Source organism: Numida meleagris, chromosome 6 (genome assembly GCF_002078875.1).
Source record: "Numida meleagris isolate 19003 breed g44 Domestic line chromosome 6, NumMel1.0, whole genome shotgun sequence".
Lineage (NCBI taxonomy): Eukaryota > Metazoa > Chordata > Aves > Galliformes > Numididae > Numida > Numida meleagris.
This window is the reverse complement of record NC_034414.1, coordinates 37,766,968-37,785,032: the sequence shown is the minus strand read 5'-3', so window position 1 is coordinate 37,785,032 and position 18,065 is coordinate 37,766,968. Positions and strand designations below refer to the sequence as shown.

At 48.7% G+C, this 18,065-nt stretch overlaps 1 long non-coding RNA gene across 1 annotated transcript; it reads left to right on the top strand.

The window, feature by feature from the left end:
- On the top strand, window positions 35-10,436 carry LOC110402054. The gene is made up of 3 exons (XR_002440863.1): window positions 35-197; window positions 906-1,006; window positions 9,985-10,436. It is a non-coding gene; the product is annotated as an uncharacterized LOC110402054 (long non-coding RNA).

The following is an 18,065-nucleotide window of genomic DNA, read 5'->3' as shown; positions in this document are numbered from 1 at the left end:
CCGGGCTGGGCCGGGAGCCGCAGCCCCCCGCTCCCGAGCCCGCCCCCGGGGGCGGCCCGGCGGCCCTGCAGCCCCACCAGTGGCCGCAGGAGATGACGGACAGCGCGGGGCCGGCGGCTCTTCCGCTGCCTCTCGCGGTCCTGCTCAGCACCTGGTCCCTACCACAACAGCAACGCCCGCGTAATACCTGCCAGGCGGTAAGCCGCACGCAAAGTGCAATTAGCGCAATTAGGGAGCGGGGCCGGCACTGTGCTGGGCACCGCGGCGCGGGGCCGGGGGCCGTCGAGGCCGGGCCGGGCGCAGCTCGGGCCCCCCAGCCCCAGAGAGCGGCCGGGTGGAAAACGGACGGTGCCTGGGAACGCCCACGGCTCTCCTGTCTTTGCTCTGCAAATCCCGCAGAGTAGTTCTTTGTTTTCAGCCCCCTTTACAGTAAAGCACTTTTTGACTACTGAACACTTCACGGGTGGTGCAGGAGAGGGTGGCAAACGGTGGCGGTTACGTTATTTTTGGTGGAAGCCACGAAGCTGTCCGGAATTCAGCTGCAGCCTCGGGACCAGACGGGCCGGGGGCTCCGGTACCTCCCCGGGGCCCGAACACCCCCGCCTTTTGATTTAATCGCCGCGCCAAACGATACACTGCGCTGAACTGCTCGTCCTGCAGCCCATTCCGACTTTATCAAAGACGCTGCTCCGTATTAACAGTTAAAAGAAAAACAGACAAGGCTGGTAGGAATTAGAGCGTGTGTGGGTCACGGCGTGTTTGGTTTGGCAGTGGGTCCCGCTCTATGTGCTTCTCTCATGCATCCCACGTCTGTCGCAAATCCCGGGCTTCCCAGCCTCGACCAAGAAGTTACCATAATTTATTTCACTTTTTTTCTGAGTGATTTTGTTTGTTTGTTTTCATAGACTCCCAAAGACCCAGGTCCTGTAAGGGAATTAAAACGTGAAAGGGAATAACACTGTGACGGCAGCGCATGGAATATCGGCGAGTGAAATACGGATCTCTGGTGTGTATGAACGCTTCTTATTACGTGAAATATCTGTAAGAGATTTTAAGTATTAAAAAAAAATTAATTGAGCTAGATTGCAAAGCCTTCACATATCACACAGTCAGAAATAGGGCGGATGCTACAGGGATCTCCCAGAAATTCGTGGCGCGTTGCAGACGTTTTGTGGAGGAAAGAAGACGACCGCGGTTATTTCGCACTTCTCTCCATTTGATCGGAATATGCGCGGGTCCTTCTGTTCGCTCCGCGGGGATTCAACCCAACCATTTCCTATGGCAGTTCTGTGTTTGTTTCAGGAACACGAGCGGCACCTTTGGAACACCACGTGTGTAAATGGTGCTCTTCCAAAAGCCAGGTCCATCACCTCTGCCGAAGGGGTCCCCCCGCGCTGACACGCGCACACACCAATTCAAAGCGATCGCGTTCTTCATTCACTGCAGCCGGAGCCCTCCTCGGCGCGGTGACCTGACCCGCCGAGGCTAGTTTTAAGGCAGGAGGTATTGAATTAGCGGGACCCGGATCCAATGTTTAATTGAATTAATTACTTAATTAAACAAAGGAGAGGAGTGCTTGTTCGTGAGCCTTCTGACCTGCATTAGCAGCATGCCCTCCCCGAAGAACAGCCGCCGGGAGCCCTGGCCGCTCTCTCGCCGCTCCCGCCCGGCCCTGGCCCCGTTACCTCCCGCTGCCCCCCTCCCAGCGCCCGGCGATGTGAGGCCGAGCTCCACGCATCCTCTCGGTGCAAGCCCGGCCCCGCGGCTCCCGGACTCGGTGTCCCCGAGGATCGCCTCACTGCTCGAACGTGACCCCGCACCGCTCGCTCACTGTTTCTCTCCCATCTGTGCCCACTGTGGTCACAACTGTGTCCTTTCCTTTCACCCCCCTCCCCCCGAGTGTCTTCCAACCTGTCTGTTCCCCTCCTTCCCTCTCCCACCCCTCCACCCCGCCTCTGATCTCCGGGATATTTGGTTTCTTTCCCTTTCTCAATGTGTGTTCCTGATGTGGTCTTGTCGGAAAAGCTCGTTTACTCTGCTCGGGTCTCCAGTGGTTTAAGGATAATGTTTATCAGAAGTGAACGTGCTCAACTTGTTTCCATTCAACTGCTGAGTGTGGGCTGAAATACCAAAGGTCACATCTACAGTGAGTCGGTAGAGGGCAGGGGGAGCCGAGAGGAATATGAAAACATTGTAATATACAACAGCCTGTTGATAGCTTGTAACCCGCCTGGCAAAAAGATTAATTTTTTTTCAGGTAGGAAATAATTGAAGAATTGAAGGGGAAAAGTGGCACAGAGCAGGGGGTGTGGGGCCGAGAGTGCTACAGCACGGGGCGGGGGGGGTGAGGAGGGTACGCCTGGCCGGGAGGGGCTCACCCTATGGGGTAGAGGTGGCACCTATGTAACACCCAGCGTCCCCAAAATACAAAGCGGGGGACAGGCGGGGACCTCAGATTCCGGTGGGCAGCCCCACTCCCACGCGTGGGAGCCTCGAGGTCGTGGGAAGTGCCCCGAGAGCCCGGCGAGGGGGGCGAGGGCAGCTCCTGGCCCTGAAGGCTGCCTTTTCTCGGGCCGGGCCGGGAGGGGAACGACCGGACCTTTGGGGGCTGCCCAGAGCCTCTCCCGGCGGTGGGAACGGCCTCCCGGCCGTTCTCACCTCGGAGGTAACTACTGAGGAGCAGAAGGATGCTCATGCAGCACACGCTCTGTGAGCACAGCCCCCGGGACCCTTCCGAGAGGCCGAGCCCGGCAGCCGCATTTCTGTAGGCGGCGCGGGGAGGTGCGGGACTGCCGCGGAGGAGCTCAAGCCACGCGGACGCGGTGCGGTTGCCGCAGGGACTGCCGCTGGCTGTCCCAACCCCGGCCGCGGCTATGCCGCGGGGAGAACTCTCCCGGCACCGCTCTCACTTTCTGCGGGGCATTCAAGGAGAAGGGTGGAGCGGCCCTTGTGTCCCATGTTAGAGATTTCTCGTCGGCAGAGATCGCCTCTGTCACTGCGGCGCGCTACCTTACGGTACAGTGCTGAATGCCGTACGCGTGAATCTCAGTGCTCAGCTAACGTGGCTGCACTGGTGTGAGAACGGCCACGCGAATCCCGCAGGAGATATTCGAACATCGCGTCAATGGATAGAATGTTCACACGTGCACAGGAATATCTGCAACAACGCCGAATCGCCCTGGAAATAATTTTTCCTTCTGTCCTGCTCCCAGGTGGGCTTTGGGGGCAGCTGCGCGGTGCCAAGTGTGAGTGGTTTCAGAGTTAAGAATTGATTTACATCGAGGACGAGTCAGAGAATGGAGGGATGGAGTTTTGTTTAACATTTTTTTCCAGCAGTTACAAGCCAGCGTAACCTTCCCTTACAGTCTTACGAATCAATGAGGGCAAACCCAGGTCGGTCCTGGGGTCACCGTGCCGGTGACGGAGCCCCGGATCTGAAGGGAAACGAAAGGTGACAGCAGTGAAGGTCCCCCCGTGACAGCGCCGCGAGCACCGCGCTGCTGGGCAGAGACACAGCCCCCTGCGAGACCCCTTCGGGGCGGGAGGGAGAGGGGGAGCCCCGTGTTAGCACGTAGGGAACGGCAGTGAGGCTCCCTCCCGGGTGCAGCACGGGGGACAGACAGCCCCGACGGCCTCCGACCGCCGGACACGGCCCCCCCTCAGTCCATAGCAGGTCACCCTCGGTGAAGGCGGTGCGGGCGCCCGCACCGCGCTGCAGTACATCGAGGGCACGCGGACAGGTGAAATAAAACCGCGGTGCTGCCAACCCGGGGACGAGTCGCTGGCCTCCCCGCTGCCCCTATCTGGCGCTGCCCGACCGCCCCTCGAGCCGGCAGCTCCCTCTCGGTCGCGGGTGCGTCCCCCAGGCCCCGGCTCGGCCACCGCCCTGGTCCCGCTCTGTGCTCGGGTGTGGGGAGCGACGCTGCGGAGGCCGGGGGGTCTTAATGATGTGTGTGTAACTGGGGCAGGTTTAATAACTTTGCCGCCACTTGTTCTTAGCAGCCCCTCTGGAAACCAGACAGTGTCTCATTAGGGCTTTCCTGGTGCAAACATTTGACTCGAAGGAGTGGTGCGGAGTTAATTTCTCTATGCGCTAGGATTGGTTTAATGACATAGAGGGAAATAGACAACTCTCATGGACCAGGCCATAAAGCTACGGAGGGGCAGATTTTAAAAGCATATTTTGTTCTAATCGAGCAATCGGGTTTTCATTTGTCACATGTTACATGAATTTCGAGTAAATGAAAAAAATGCCTCTATTGTTCTGCATCAAATTATAGGAACCAATTGGGAATTCCTGGGCAATTTTCTCCATCTCCCCTTCGCTTCCACAACACCTCGTACCAGTGCCACCTACAGGAACACTCGCGTTCTCGAGCTTGTTTCACGTCGGAAAGGGGAAATACCGACTCCGAACGCTGTTTTCCTTCGCAGCTTTCACGGAGCGTCTCACGTAGGACCGCTGTGCCCGTGTGTGCGGACACGCGGCCGCCCGTTGTTCCAGACGGGTGCAAGGGAATCGGGGAGGGGAAGGCGGCCGCTGCCGGTGGAGCTTCTCACACCGCACCGCTCTGGTGCGGAGGGTCGCGCAGAGTGACCGCAGCCTCCCGCCCCGCCTGTGCACCGCGCACCTCCCTGCAGCACGGGGGCTTTACGAGCACAGTGCCCCAAATCTATGCCCGTCTATCTGCTGGCTGCGTTTTACGAGAAGCGACTCCGAGCCAAGAGCCGCTCCGCCTCACTCTCCTACGCACCTTTGGGGGCTCTACCTTCGCCCAAGATTTATAACGAATTCCTCAGAAATTCCAGGGGAAAAATAATGATCCCTCCCCTCGCGGCTTCAGCGAAGGAGGCCCCGGAACTGGGAGCGGGGCTGCCCTCGTCGCGGCCTCCCGGGGCGGGGGGTGCCGGGGCCGGGCCGGGCCGCGCTGCCGCAAGTTGTTCCCCTGGGGCGGGAGTGGCCCTGCTCGGCTCTGTCCCTTAACCTCGTCCTTCGGTTACAGCGACACTGCAGATGTTTGTCCTAGAGACTTACGGCGGTGGCAATTGTTTCTAATCGAGTTTATACGTGCGCCCTTTTCACTGCGTCCTTTTCCTTTAAGGGTTTTCAGTTTCCGTATCCCTTATCCAAAATGCATATTCGTATATCTTCGTACTATGTGTATTCGTATTCGTATACTCATATTCATCGTCGATACTGTACATCCATTTATGCAGTGCGTGTTGTTAATGCCCTCTGGCTCTGGGCAGGAGACACCTCCGAGAGAGCCGAGGTGTGCACGCTGTCGGTACAAAGATACAAACCACACAGTTCGGTTCTGCTGATAGGATAAGAAACACGAGCAAGTCTGTGGAAGGAATAAACCCGTATGACCTACACTGGAAGATTTACGGTCCTTTTAATATTACAAAGCGTAGAGGAAGCTTTGTCGTTACAGCTTTGGGAGTTTCATTTCGTTGTGAGAAATAATAATCGTAAACATAATCATAATGCGGACACGGGAGGCAACAGAGTTCCCCTTCTCCTTTCCCTCTGCGGGTTTGCAGCTGCGCCCGACGCCTGTCCGAGGTGGGAACGGCCCCGCTCCGCGCCCCCCACGAAGGGCCGGAGACATAAATAGCGCCGGGGGCAATCAGCCACTCGCGGCGTGAAGTAGCACGGGCTTAATAGAGCGTAGAGTCCATCTCGGTTGCCGTTTTCTGGCGAAGTAAACCAAAATTCTCGTCTGGCGACTTGAAGTTTAGGCGGTTACACGGCGATGCGTGTGCGCAGCGCTTTCGGAGCTGCAACCGCGTTCTAGCCCAGTGCTGGCCGCAGCCCCGGGGACCTTAGTGGGGCCGATGTCGCCGCCGAACCGCGGACCCCGCACGAGCACAGGCCGTGGCTGGGTTTCGCCCGTCCCGATTTCGTTTGCAAAATAATTTTTCGCCCGCAGCTGTAGTGTAGTAACAGAGAGTCTAAAACTCACCCCGTGGATTTTCAGCGTCCCTACTTGTGATGCACCATAGAGCTTTAACTACACGTTTGGGAGATGAAAGGCTATTTCAAGGGGAGAACCCGGTGCTTTGCTGTCGCCTTCTCTACCTGCCCTACTCGGCAATTGGTGTCCTTTTGAGCCGGCTGCAGGCGCCGCACGTCCCGCGGGGTGCCCGAGGAGGACGGGAGGGACCCGGACGGGCCGGGGTGCGGCGGCGGAGCCTGAGGGATGGAGAGAGAATCGCCTGCTTAGGGCTGCCACCCGAGGGCTGCGGTCAGGGGCGGCGCTGGCTCAGCGCGGGGAGTTCTGCCCGGGCTGCCAACGGTGCAGAAACGGCTGTTTAGCGCGGGCCCTCCTAACGCGTGCTTTCCCCCAGAAAGGCAGGGCCAACAACACAGGGCCGAGCTGGGGGCCGGGGCCAGGTGAGGGTCGTCTTGGCTTCCCACACTGCGCAGTGAGGTTGGAGCCTCCGGAGTCCCCGTTTCCAAAGGCCGAGAGCTGATGTTCGAGCCGAGGGACTACTAACGGGACCCCCTCCTTCGGCCCTTCCGTCCTCGGGGGGAGGTGTACAGCACCGTGCTGGGCACTCGGGCATCGGCTCGGTCCTGTATTAGGGATTTTCTGCCATTAGGAGCATTGATCTTGCCGCTTTCGTTCGTTGCCGTAAATCAGAAATCCGTGTGATGTTTGCCCCGTCCCATCGTCATCCTAGTCCCGTAGACAACATCTGCATGTCAGGCCAGAAGGCACATAGCAGTTCTTCATTTCGGTGCAGACACCTTCCACTTATAATAGGAGAAATAGATGAAATGTCTCTTAGAAAACAGGAAAGGCCATCCCGTTGTTCTCTACATTTTCCTCGTCCGTGAAGAGTTTGTTGATTGTTCTTTGTATGCACACAATGTGGAATGAAGGTGGGCGCTGCCATGGCGTTTGAATAAGGTGTCCCTCTTACCCCCGTTGTATTTTAACCCCTAAAACTCCAGGAGTAGATTGTGATCAATAGAAGAAATAATAATAATAATTTATCTATTATAAATCCCACTCCAGACAAATACAGGTGCGAGAGCAAATAACTACAAGGTTCTGAACAGGAAAGTCATTCAGAACTATCAAATCATCATAGGTTACAACAGCTTTGAATTATTGACCTATTGCTTTTGTAAATTAACTACTATCATATGTTTGGAGGGCTGTGTATTGACAGAAGATACAAAATATTACCGGGATCTGCTTCTTATATAATTTTGCCTACAACTTTCTTAAAAACTGTGGACGGTTCCTATTACCTTCCTTCCCTATTCCTGCGCTTATGTACAACAAAATGTAGTTTCTCATTTACAACCAAAAATGAGCATACTGCTCAGAGAAACGATGCAAAAGAGGCGACACTACAACGGAAATTTGGTGCGAATTTAAACAATAGAGATAAACATTGGCTTGGCTTTCAGAAATATCTTTTTAACAGACAGCTGAAATGTTACGACTATGTGATCTGTATTTTCATAGATGTACACACGTGCACTGACATTGTTCTTCTTTGGATTCAAGTCTATACTGTGCATACGAGCGACATCCGAGGGCTTGCTGGACTAAGGGAAGGTTTGGGGCAGACGGGGTACCCCGGGTCGGTGGCAACGCGGAAAGGAACGTACATGGGATACGGCTGCAGGTGGCTCAGTGCCGAAAGCCCCGTGACGGTGATCGGATGGAAAATGCAGGAAGCGAGCGGGTGAGGAGGTCCGGCTCCTGCACTCCTGCTCCCGACTGCGTGCTTGCAAACAACTCGCTTGTTCTTGCTCGATTGTTTTTGCCTTGGTGTAGTTTGGGACTCCAGAAATAAGCCGCTAATGACACTTCTAAAGACTGTGGCGTCAGAAGCAAACGCAGCAAACGCAGCCTCTTCTGCCTAGCTGTTATCCGCCTCTCTGTGAATATTTGAGCGCGATAGGGAGGGGGTGAGGAGAGACACCGCAGCGCTACTTACTGGGCGAGAGCAAAGCTCTTTCTCTTGAGAGTGCCTTTTTTTTTCCCTCAGAGCCCCGCAGCCTTCACTCCGGTGGGAGATCCCTCCCTGCCCGCTGGTGCGGGCGCAGCTCCCGCCGTGCCGGTTTGCCGAGGTGTGGGTGCTGGGGGGTATGCGCCGTTCCTGCACTATTTCCACACATCGCACGGCAGCAAAGGGATCTGCATTGAGTGAGCCCCGGGAACACCTGGCGCGAGCAATACAATGGCTCTGCCCAAGGCCCGCGGTCTTCGTGCTACTCAGATTGCCGGGAGGAGAGTCAAAAGAGCTCCGGCATCTTTGTTTTTCAGGGAAGAGGAGACTTATCTGCTCCTGAGCTTATTCTCTTGCCAGGTTGACCTGAAGAGCTATTAAGCGATTTGGAGCTCACATCTCATCCTTCTCTCCGAGAGCAAAGCGCCCCATCTGTGCGGCTGGCACTGGGGAGCCCCGGGGGGCTCGGAGTGGGTCCTGGCACCGTCCCGGAGGGCAGATGTGCTCCCAGCTGTGGTGGCTGTTTGTTCTCAAGCCCTGGGAAAGCACCACCACGGGAGAACGAAACTGATGAGTAATGAAAGGTGCCTGTCCCAGCATTGAGTTACAGCCAAACTGCTAACCACAGGCCACTATTTACACAAAGTGATTTAAAAAATTTTAATAACAGGTCACCTCCTGCCTTGCGAGGCACTTCTGAGCTGAAGAGGGCTCTTCCCAGGGAGAGTAGTGGATAGAGAATACACAGTGGTGTGTGCACAGGGGCAGGTGGGGTAGAGGTGAAGGGATATGGGCTGCTGTATGTATGTATACACATCTGTGTGTGCCTGTGTGTTGGGGTGTGCATGTCTTCTGTGTATGGGACAGCTCTCTGTGTATGAGCCATCTCCTTTGCCCCAGAAGCCAGGCGGGGGCAGGGACTGCAGCATGCCCTGACCTGCACTGCTCCTGAAGACCCCACCATCAGCCTTCACCTTCTGCCTGCTGACCACCCTCTTGATGTGTGCATCCTCATCCCCAATAGAGAAGCAGTTCAGCAGCCTCTTGAAAGTCAACTGAAGCATGGTGGCCCTGATGTGTGGTTGGAATAACCCTTGCTTGCTGGGCGGTTGGGGTGGATGAAGGTCCCTAAGCTTAACTGTGCTGGGAATTTTCCACTTTTGTTTCAGTCACAGAGACTGGTTGTTTCCAATGTGGAAAGTGCTCCAGGCCTCTCTGTGATTAAACTCATCTGCAGCATTTGGGGTGGATGCTGCAGACACAGAACTGGGGCACAGCTCACTTTGTGCTTGGTCCTGACGGGGCTGCAGGCTCTGCAGTTCAGAAGGGATTCATCTACCAGAGGTTTCTTTCTCCCCCTCTCTTTCCACATTTCTGCTTGCAGCATGAAGGCAATCCTGGGCTCAGTACCGGGTTATATCCAACACTCCTCTGTACATTTGAATCAGTCACAGTTATGAAAATAAATGGTAACCTTTGAATGACAGATTCAGGCAATGCCATTCATCCTGCCCATGGTGGCATGTGCTTAAAAGTAAATGGTAACCTTTGAATGACAGATTCAGGCAATGCCACTCATCCTGCCCATGGTGGCATGTGCTTAAAAGAAAGTGAATCCCATGTAGTGGTAGTGACATAGATTGCCTTGTTTGCCATAAAGCAGACCTCAGGAAACAAGATCAGTACACTTCAAAGGTAACAACATTGCTCTTACCAAGTGCTGTTTTCTCTTTTCTCATCCTCTTTCCCTCTGCCAGTCCCAGGGTTACCACCTTAACTTCATGCTCTTCCTCTTTCTTTGGTACCAACATCTCACATGAATGAGGTTCCTCATAGCAAAACAAGGACTTTTCTGCTAACAGGCTCTGTCCCTGAAGGCCCTTTGTACCTCACCAGCCCTTCAATTTTACAGAAGACCCATAGCCCTTTGCCAGATATACTCAGATGTTTGACTGGTCTCAAAAACAGTTAAGAAATCTCAACTGATTTTCTGCCCTTGTCCTTTAGGTCACTATGTTCGTCTGCCTTTGAGGACACAAACCTGGAAACTTCCCACTGATCTGTGGACAAACAATGCCTTCCAGCCAGCCACAGTGCATTCAAGTGTCTGGAAGTCCTCTCAGACACAGTGCTGTGTTAAAGCCACCAGATGATCTGCTGAGACTTGAGTGAAGCTTTTCTGGGGACAGCTTCCACTGGCTGCAGGCTGTCACCATTGAATACAATGGATGCAGAGAGAGGGAAAACCTTTGTCTGCAAAGCACAAACAGGGAGTGCCCCAGAAGGCTGCCTCTCTGCTTCTTGCTGAAACTCCGTGTTGCTGCCATGCCCTGGTGATGTCATGCCCTGGTGGTGCCATGCACTGATGGCTCCAGCTGTGGGCAGAACTCAGTTGTCCCAGCTGATCCCAGCTGTCAGCGAACTGGGAGCTGCTGGCACACCTTGCATTTCCCACACACTGCCCAGCGCCTGCACAGTCAAGCCCGGGTTTCTGAGTATTCTCATTCTGGGCTTAATTGCCCTTTCGTGCATCAAGTAATGTCTTACTTGGCAGTAATTCTCATTCAGTCTTAGTCATGAGGATGGAATTAGTCCTACAGCAGTAGAGATAATAGCTCTTCAGCCTAAGTCCTTTCCAACACTCCAACACTCCCTGTACTCTCTCCTCATGACAAAAGCAAACAGAAGTTCCCAGGAAAGCAACAGCCAGTTCAGAGGGACCTGTCTCCTCACTGATTTGACAGAGAGCACAGGATTGTGCCAGGGAGTGCTTGCTCCAGGACCGTAGATAGAGCTAAAGCCTATCTTGTTGATATACTGAAGTACTAGGAATCATAGAAAGATAGAATGGCTTAGTTTGGAAGGGACCTTAAGAATCATCCGCTTCTAACCCCCTTGCCCCCCACCAGATCAGGCTGCCCAGGGCCCCATTGAACCTGGCCTTGAACACCTCCAGGAATGGGACACTGAAGACACTGACTTTTATGCAACGGAGAACTAAACACTTCTTTGAATAAAATTGTCTAATGGTTAACTGCACTGACTTTCATGTATTCTACATCTTGCCTGAATCTACCTGGCTTCACCTATCAGATCCCCTCAAATAATTTGACTTTATTTCCCATATTCAACAGCAAGAACAGCTGACAGCTCTTGGCTCAGTGTCCCTCTCACCTACCTCTCTGTTCCTGTGCAGAAGGTTGTAAGAGCTGTATGTGGACATTGGGAAAGAGGTCTTGTGCTCAATAACAGCTACAACCACTTGTCCTGCTGCAAGGTGACCCATGGAAGGCCATGTGTGACAGCTGATAGCTGTAGCTCCTCAGCAGCAGCTTGATCTGTGCACTGTTATTCATCCCAAGTATCTTCAAAATAGTAAAACTGTTCTCTGTTTTTTGTTTTCTGTTTTCTTTTTTCCTTCTATTTTGTTCACATCCAGCTCTGTATTACAAGATGCAGAGTAACAGTTTATGAACCACATGGAGTAATGGCTCCAGGGCTTGTTTACCAACACCCACCAGAGACTTCAGCTTTCTGCAGAAACAGAAACCGAGCCCAGGCTTATCCAGGTATCAAACTGTCACATTCCTTTGGGCCTGCAGAGCAAACTGGCCTTTGTGAAGAATGTTTACCATGACTGAAAGGCAGGTGTGTTTAGAGAATCATTTGACGAAAGTCTAGAAATACCCAGCTGGATTACCATAACAGATTCTTAGCTAATTGTCAGGGAAGAACAGCTGCTCGTCAGCCACAGGTTTGTACCCATCACAGGTAATGCAATGGAATGACAGTGGCAAGGCTCCAACTCAAAGCCAAACAAGGTATGTGGGGAAGTCTTCAAGGTCCAAATCCCACCCAGCACTCAGCTGTAACTCATATTAATTTATTCATTATTTTGGGATCTGTTCCTGAAAGATGAGTAAAGGAGCCAATCTATTTCATTCTGGTCTCTGTGGCAGTGGTAATTACTTCTGCTTAGCTCAGACTGTCACAGTGTTGTACTCTCACTGCGTGAGGGTTCTGAGATTACAGCCCATTTTTGCCGTAATTGGCAGCTTCCAATTTAGTAGTTGTGGAGAGAGATGCTGTCAGATTCAGAGAACAGGAGAGAGCTGGCCACAGAGCTGCCCACAGACTGAATTCATCAATATGTTTAGTTTCTTCAAACAGCTTGAAATGAGACATATACAGAGAAACATAGGAGAAATTTCTCTTATTTTGCCTCATCCCTACTTCAGTTCCATAACTTCAAGTCTGGCAATCTGGGCAGAGTTTTATTCCTTCTTCAGGACCAGTGTAAGTTTTTACAATAAGAAATCTCCCCTATGCAAGGAATTCTAACCATTTTTTTTCTGAGCTGCAGCAGCTCTCCATCTCAAACCACTCCTTTTCCATGTCTTGGAACAGGTAACAGGGGCAGGTGAGCACAGCATGTAGAAAAGGATGGAGCAAACCACGATGGCTCTTGTTAAGGCTATCAGTTACTTTGTACGTCCATGGAGCACAGGCTCTGGGGTACGCTGCCTTGAACTTACTTAAATACTGTTCTCGTCTGGGCTGGAAATGTCCTTTAATTGGACAGGCAAATAGACTAGTCATATTTTTGTTTTTCTTGTTTTTGTACACATACATATGTGTACAAAACACATATGACAAAAACATTGACAAAAAATGTCATATGCGTTTTTGTACACATACATATGTGTACCAGACTTTTGGGGGAATATTTTAACATTCATTTCATTCATCTTCTTTGAAAGGAGAAAATTTTCTCAGTCTCCTCTAATGAACCCAAACTTTTGAATTTTTTTTCAAACAAGTAAGCTGTAGAAATTTCTAAGTTATAAATTATTCACATTTCTATCAAACTCCTTACTTGTTCTTTTCCATTTTTCATTTGACTGTTAATGAAGATTTTTGTCTCCCTGTAGCTTTATCTCCTAGTTTTGCTGCCAGCATTTGTTTATGACTAAAACACTAAAGTTATCATTAGAGCAAAACTGGTGGAACTAGCTACCCAAAAGGATATTTACCAACTGAATAAAATATCAAGGAAATATGATGATAAACAGATGAAATAACTCAGATAAAATATTTATTTTTTTTCTGTACATCTGTAAAGTTCATTCTTTTAGAAGATGTATGGTCAAGTTTTGCCTTATGGTTTACCTGCTCTGCCTTCCAAAGAGGGTAGAAGCTTCCAGAAGGTGTGAAAGAGGCTTTGTACTCTGTAGCAGATGACAATTGTCTTGTTAACTTGAATTCTAGCAGCTTATGTTTTCACTCCAGAGTTCCTTGAGTCAGCTCAGTGATTTATGATGGCCCAGATGGTATCTGGCAAACATGCACTTGTAAAGGATCCGCAGAAGCCAGAAGCAGCCAGACACACACATCTGAAGGCAGTAGGTAGTTTATGAAGTAAAACTACAAATTATCTCTCTTTTTTTTTCTTTTTCTTTTTTTGTCCTTTAGGTAATTACTTTTTTGAGAGGTGGTGGAAACGTGGAAGGGAAGCAAATCTGTCAGCAATGGTTTGTGCAGGATTTCACTACTAGGAGTCACACCAAATGTATTACTCAGAGCTGTTTGCAATCAGATCTAGTCCCAGGGCAGCATTTTTGCTGTTACAGTTTATCTTTTTAACAAAGATGTTTCGAATAGATCCAAAGGTAAATGTGACTTACGTTACTGTGACTCTTTAATTTCTCTGTGTTATGTTTATAGATTTCATTCTGCCACCAAGAGGTTAGTAGCTATAACTACCACAACATGCGTGCACCATTTATGTAGGATTGTAGTATTTTGTAAAAAAAGCATATATATATATTCCTGTAAATTTTGTACAGTTATCACAAGATAACATTATTCTGCTTTGCACTTCAACTACAGTAGAAAGCATGGGCAATAATAACACTGTGGAGAGTCAGGAGTGGGAGCAGGACTTGTCACTTAAGCTCCACAGCCACGCAATCTCATTATTTAGGATCTGAGAATGGCACAGAGCTGCCCCAGTCCAGGCTGGAAAACTCAGAATTAGAAAGGTGAGTAACAAGGCAGGCATCCTCTGGGAGCTGTCTGAGGCCATTGACATATGTGAGCTAGGAATGGAAGGTGGGTGAGCAGCTGATCCTGCAGAGGACCAATCGATACCAGCCTCAGGAGCCCTTGCTAGGTCACCTCCACTCACCATAAGGGACTTGGAAAATCCAGTAGGTTCTCCACTCACTTCATTCTGCATTTCTCTGCCGTAGATGAACTGCTTTAAATCACTGAAATGCAGACTTTTCAATTCTGTATTGCATTAGGGTAAAAACTAGCCTAATAAAAAATGTAAGAGAACAAAAAATAAATATCCTGTTTGCACACCTCCAGTGTGCAAAAGGCATAAAATTACTTTCATGAATAGAGTGAGTCACATCTTTGGCTCTTTGAATTCATTTTTAAAGAAAAGAAAATGCAAGACTATCTTTATAGAATCAGAGAATAGCTTGTTTTGGAAGGGACCTTAATGCCCATCCAGTTCCCTGCCATGGACTGGGTTGCCCCCCACTGAATCAGGCTGCCCAGGGAAAGTGGCATTCAAACATTTTCTTTACAGTGTGATCACTGTATAGGTAGGCTGGGGCCTTAGATGTCATCCTGCTTAATCCTGCTGTATTAATTCAGTTCGAAGACTGGCTCTATTTAGTTTTTCATGAAATGAAAGCAACAGGAATTGCCTGCATCAAAGCAATCGTTGCAAGAATATTATTAGTAAGGCTGTGAAAACGAGAATACAGGAGGGACTAGAAACAGACCTGGGAAGGGTTTATCCTAGAGATGGAAAATACATTTGTGTTACTAGTCTAGAAAAAGTGTCTTCTAAAATGGTAATATTTGCTATCAAATGCAATATAAATTGCACATCCAGTTGGTTGAAATAAAAGAAGTAATGTTTCAGGCTTAAAAAGCAAATAGATGAGGATTTACCAGAGTTTTTTTTATTATTAATAGAAAACTCTTGAGTTCTCAAAAGAGATCAGGGTTATAGGTAGAAGTGGGTTCCCTTTCTTCCTTTGTTCACCTTTGTAGGCAATTAACATCTGGTTAAAATAGGATCACCTAACTGCCAATATTGGGACTGCGTACATTCAGATAACGTTAGTTTAATCCATACATAGTTGAAAAATAAAAAGAGTGTAGATAAAAATAAGCACGAGGGGCTTATTCCACATCCTAAACTCTTTGGTAAATGTACCTCTCTGGAGATACTACACACTTAATATACCCACAGTCTTATCCTATTTCAGTCTTGCAAGAGCTTTGGGCAGCAGCAGTATGTTATGTACATGCAAAGTCTTATAGTGACTGTCTATTTGAAACAGAAGGAAATAGGTATTCCTAAAATAAATATCTTATAAATTATAATTTGAGGGAGGAAGGATAAAAATAGCACTTCCAAACAAGCAAATTCCAAATTTTCCAAATTAGCAAAGGAAGTTTGAAGACATACATGTAAAATTTCCTGCCCAAGCTACACTTAGCTCCTTTGCAAAAGAACGTTGCTCTAGGAAGCACCGATTAAAGCTTCACAAGCGTCACTGTGAGGTGCTGGGGGGAACTGTACAAATCCTGGACCACTCTTTTCCTAAAAAGTGTCTGGAAGAGCTTGTATCCCTCTTGGCCAGGGCTGGGTTGAATCTTCCATGGAATTTAAATTGAATTCATAAGGCGAACTCTTTATTGAATTTATAATGAAGTCTGACTCATGCTGTGTTTACGTGAGGATGTCCTTTGTTTTGTTGGGATATTGCTTAATTAGTAAATAAAGAAATATCAAGTACAAATTTCATGACATGCAATATTTCAAAATGATGTGTACTGTAAAGTCCTGTTAACATCCACCACACTGACATTTAACTCACTTTCCGTTATTCCTGAGGCTATTAATTTAAGTAATTACATGAGGCAACCTGTCTAATATTGACTGTATTGTGGAATAAAATGATGTTGAGCTGCTAGAGTGTGTTTTATATTAAGTACAAAAAGCTTCTGATACATTTAATGTAACTATAAATCTTAACTCAAATGCTTATATGTCTCTTTTATGACCTGAATAAACTCTGGGGTAGAAGCAGGGCAACTGAATGTCCGCTTGCTGCCAAACCACATATTTAGCTGAATATGCACTTACAGTATCCTTTTCATATTGAATAGTAGCAGCAGGACAGAAAAAGGGCTGAATATTTTCTCTAAATGAAGTATTTTTTTTCCAGAACACTGAATTTAATGATAAAAAATTCCCCGAATAAAAATGAAATTTAGAATAAATAATATGTAAATAAAACAACCAAAACAAAGTATTTTTCTTCAGTATAAATTCAGTCCATGCTCGTGGGTAAGAGGTACTCTACAGGTTTTGATGCTTTAACCATTGAAGTTCTGGGAATACTGTACAAAACCACAGAGCTGGGCCCAAGCACAAAACTGGAGCTGAGGGCAAGGTAAGGATCGAAGTCCTTGCAGAGGCCGCTCTTGGACTTCCCCTCTGAGTACCACGGCATCCTTGTGCCCCAAGGCATCAGTAGGGTTTGCTGAGGTTTTGGTCCCAGGTGCCTACATGGTGCTCTTGAGGTTGTAGGAGGGGAAGCACCACTGCAGCGCAAGAGCCTGCAGTGGGAATCTGGAGTGAAACCAGCTGAACACTCAAAAACCGTTAGGTGCCTGTTGCACTGGAAATCACAAAATTAAGCCCAGAGACAGGCTAACTACCAGGAAGCACAAGTCCCCACAACAATCTGTTCCCACTGAAATCAGTTTATTTGAATGGAAATTTTGGGAAAGCATGACCCTTTAGTATTAAACATGTCAATGTTTAAATTGATGATGCTATTTTTTTAGAGCTATTTACAAGCAGAGTTTTTCCCTCTGAATTTGTAATAAATCATGTAAGACAACTTTTCATTCCAATCCCCTTTAAAAAGAAAGATTTGGTAGTTTAAAATGTTTAATGTAGTGGAAAATCTAAAGGGAAAAATAAAGCATCAATAGGCTATTTCAGAAGCAGAAACCACCTGGGACCTGCTTAACCTTCTAAGCTCTTCTCCAAATTTATTTGGAAAGGGGCATATAAAGAGCTCATCACTTTCCTTCTCAATTTTCATGCGCAGAGCATACCAAATAGTTTAATTACGTACTCGTACTATGAGCTGATACTAACAGCAGCTGATGTAACTTGAGATCACTATTTCTTTCCTCCTTATGACAGTTCTGGAACATTTGGATGACTAATTACCTTGTTACTAGTCAGCATATTTTTTTATATTTGACTTTATTTATGAACATAAAGGTAAGAACCACACACATAGGATACCATTTTAAAACAGAGGATTATTATGTCACTGTGTTTGTAGGCTTCCCTTGTACTTAGCTCTTGTAGGACAACTGCACAGACAAGAGAAAGTTCTGCTCATGTCCAGTTCTTCACTCCATCCGTCACTCAATGCAGACCAAACTGAAGGACTGGTACAAACACGTGATCAAGTTCTTCCTCAGCTCAGTGCAAACCTTCTCCTGACTTCAAGAGGTCATAGAATTGTAGAATCATTAAGGTTGGAGAAGGCCTCTAAGATCATCTAGTCCAGCTGTCCACCTACCACCAATACTGACCACATCCACTGTTCCTGAACGCCTCCAGGGACAGTGACTCCACCACCTCCCTAAGCAGCCGGTTCTGACACCTCATTAGATAACAGATTAAACTTGAAAACACAAACAGAGGTTATGGGGCATCAGGCAGTGTGGGAGAGAACTCCCCTCTCCTCCTCAGTTCATTTGCAGTTAATAAATCTGCAAGAAAATGTTTATTATTAGTTCAGTTCTCCCCTTCCAACCGCAGCAGATGAATTCTGCTTGTGCTGAGGGACTCAGTATGGCGCTGCTATTGCAGGCGGCACCCAGTGGCTGTCAGCAGTGACCAACCAAGTGAAAAATGTGTATTTAGAATGAAAATGAATTAAAAGGATACGTCAGTGGCTGGCTGTGGCTGTATTTGTATCACTGTCTCTGTGGGTATATATTCATTTTTTATTTATGGTTTTGAATATAAA